This window comes from Kogia breviceps, chromosome 4 (genome assembly GCF_026419965.1).
Source record: "Kogia breviceps isolate mKogBre1 chromosome 4, mKogBre1 haplotype 1, whole genome shotgun sequence".
NCBI classification, from domain to species: domain Eukaryota; kingdom Metazoa; phylum Chordata; class Mammalia; order Artiodactyla; family Physeteridae; genus Kogia; species Kogia breviceps.
In genome coordinates, this window is record NC_081313.1 from 156,280,295 (window position 1) to 156,283,753 (window position 3,459).

Here is a 3,459-nt window from a genome sequence, read left to right on the forward strand (position 1 = left end):
TAAGCTCTGCCGATCTATGATGACGCTTTTGTTCTCGCCTCAATGCACAATCCTCAGAGACAAGCTATTTTTGGAGACAACGTCATCGTGACTAGTAAGATAAACAGCATTGGCCCTTGCTGATGGCCTCATTCAGAAAAGCAGCATCTGTATAAAAAGCTTCCAGAACTGCTCAGGAGCAGAGAAAAGTGCTAAAACCTGGTGACTGCCTTCACATATAGTGCCAGCTGCTTCTGATGAAAGTATGTTTGTGTCTCTGCCAACCACCACCTGAAATCCAGCAACCACTTACACCTGTATGTCATGCCCCCATTTGTTCTTTCATTTAGTCTACAAATGATTGTTGATCTGGGAGCCAAAGAAACAAAGGCAAATAAAACGCAGCCTTTGCACTCATGAAAATTTCAGTCTGGAAGAGGAGATTGGACATTCCCTCCAAACAAGAATTCTGAAGGGACACAGACGTCGTCAGTGCCATTGGAGGCATGTAAGTAAAGGGATTTGGGAATTCAAGGGAGAAAGGATGCAGGTTGAAGCCCTAACCTTCGATGTGACGGTGTTAGGAGGTGGGGCCTTTGGGAGGTAATTAGTTTAGCTGAGGTCATGAGGGTAGGGCCTCCATGATGGGATCGGTGCCCTTATAAGAAGAGGGAGAGACAGCAGCGCTTCCTTTCTCCACCATGGGAGGACACAGTGAGAAGGCAGCCACTTGCAAGTCAGGAACAGGGTCCTCAGAAAGGACAGGGTCTGCTGGCACCTTGATCTTCGACTTCTAGCCCCCAGAACTGTGAGAAAGAAGTGACTGCCACCCAGTCTGTGGAGTTTGTTTGGCAGCCCGAGCTGACGAATACAGGAGGCTCTAAGAGGTCAGAGATGAGAACCTGGACGAGGAGGAGTCTAAAAGAGGTGAGAGGTGTGAGAGGTGACAGGGTGGGTGTGTAAAGGCCTGGCCCAAGCAGTTGCATGTCCAAAGTGATGCCAGAGCACAGTTTTCCTACGACAGGCTGAGCAGGTACGGGAATGCCCACCTGACAGACCAGGAAGCTGAACCACTAAAAGTTCCTTTCCCAGGTCACATGGCTGATGAAGGGGAGAGTCAGAACAAGACTCCACACTGCCTGGCCCCAACCTAGAATTTGTTCTTTCCTACTGGATCTGTCTGTGTGATAGATGTGTCTCAAGCCTAGATTCCAATCAAAACATAGCTTGGAAAGTGGCGGTACCCCCTGGTCCTTTCGGGCTGAGTTCAAACCCTGGCTCTGCTATTCCTCAGCTGTGTGGTCCCAGTGAAGTGATTTAACCTCCCTGAGCCTCGGTTCCCACACTAGTAAGACTGCCATGATAGAATCTTCTTCACACAGTTGCTATGAGGAATAAATGAGCCAGTGCTTGGAACTGAGAAGTGTTGGGCATATAGGAAATGCTCAACTAGTAATAGTGATTAGGTCAGTATCCTCACTGTGAGGAAACAGGGAAAACCTAGGGTCTCAGCACTGGCCAACAGGAAAGTTAAAAGCTTTTGTCTGAACCAGGGTTAACAGGTGTTAGAGGGTTATCTTCCAAAGCTACATTATGTCCAGACTCCAACTCTTCTCAGAGAAGTCCTATCTGGGGAGAGCTGACAATCAAAGAAAACCAGGAGAAAATGAATAGTGCATTCAGATCATCTGAGTAGGGGCAGATGCTCCCAGGGCCTGGTGAGCAAATCTCGGTGGCAGAACTAGATTCAGGAGCTGGACTCACAAGGAGGCTTCTAGTCTAGGGGCTCTCACACTCTTTGACTGCAACCCACAGGATGGAACACTGCACATTGCAACTCAGTACATGTAGATATAGATATACAGATATCATGGTTTCTCAGCCTCCTCACTGTTGAAATTTTGAGTTGGATAATTCATTGCTAGGGAGTGGGGAGGGGGCTGTCTTGAGAATTGTAGGATATTTAGCAGCATCCCTGGCCTCTACCCACTCGATGTCAGTAGCGTTTCCTGCCCCCTTCAGTTGTGACAATTAAAATAGTCTCCAGACATCTCCAAATGTCTCCTGGGAAACAAAATTGCCCACAGTTGAAAACCACCAATGCACACAGATATAAGGAACAAAAGTTTCATAAAATTTATCCGTACTTACAAAATGTACTCTGGTATTTCTCATTTTGTATTATTAGATGTCACTTTTTTAAAAGTGCCAATTGTGGCTCACTAACTTAATTTCACAGTGCAAGAACCGTAGTTTGAGGAACACTGTTCCAGGCGAGGCTTTCTGCTTATCCCTGGCCTTCAGAAACTCAGTTGTAACTGTTTTCCAATGTCACCTGTCCTTCCCAGAGGGGAACCCTTATTGAGAATTGGAAAGATGTTTGGGTTGGGAAAGTTACATATCATCTTAGGATCTCTGTCCCACCCTCTGTAAAATGGAGATCAAATGCCTACCTCAAAGGCTTGGGTGGACAGCAATGAGATAATCCCTAGGATAAGCACTATCTCAGAGCAATTGCTATGTGCCGGGCACTGTGCTAGGGGGTTTACACACATTTTCTCGTTTAATTCTCATAGCATTTCTATGAACAAGGGACTATGTTTACCATTACTTTATAGATGAGGAAACTGAAGCTTGGAGAAGCTAAGGATGCAGACTTCGGAGATGTGGTGGTTTTAAAATATTTCTGCAGGTTCTTCTTATTAAGAGGTGAAGTCTAATTATTCACTCCTTGAATAGAATGCAGCAGAAGTGACCCCGTGGGACTTCCAAAGTCATGTAACATAATTCAATCCCCATGTCTTTCTCTCTTGGGATGCTTGCCCTTGGAACCCACCTGTCATTTTCTGAGGAAGCCCAGGCCACATGAAGAGGCCACAGTAGATGTACCTGCCAGCTGAGGTCCCAGCCAACAGCCAGCCTCAACCACCAGACACGTAAGTGACCCTGGAGTAAGAACCACCCAGCTGAGCTCAATTAACACCCAGCATCATGATAGATAATAATGAAGGACTATTGCTATTTTGCACCACCAATTTTGCTTTACAGCAACAGATAACTCATAAATAAGGGAAGACCTAAGGTTTCTACTTAGACAGTATGATTCTGGAACCCACACTTATAACCATTAGCCAGGAAGGGTTTGTACTTTGTGGTTTGATTTTTTTCCCCCAGCTTTATAGAGGTATAATTGACAAGTTAAAATTGTATATATTTAAGGTGTACAACATGATGTGGTTTTTTTTATTCTTTAAATTAAACTTTATTTAATGATAGATTTTTTAACATCTTTATTGGAGTATAACTGTTTTACAATGGTGTGTTTAGTTTCTGCTTTACAACTAAGTCAACGTGATGTTTTGATATAAGCATACACTGTGACATGCTTACCACAATCAAGCTAATTAACATATCTAACGCCTCACATGTTACCTTTTTGTGTGTGTGTGGCAAGAACACACCCTTAGCAAATTTCAAGTA

The 3,459-nt window shown here is 44.5% G+C and overlaps 1 long non-coding RNA gene across 1 annotated transcript; it reads left to right on the forward strand.

The window, feature by feature from the left end:
• Window positions 1-333: 333 nt before the first annotated feature.
• Window positions 334-2,975, forward strand: LOC136794093 (uncharacterized). Its single transcript, XR_010840396.1, has 3 exons — window positions 334-487; window positions 777-906; window positions 2,598-2,975. It is a non-coding gene; the product is annotated as an uncharacterized lncRNA (long non-coding RNA).
• The last annotated feature ends 484 nt before the right edge of the window (window positions 2,976-3,459 follow it).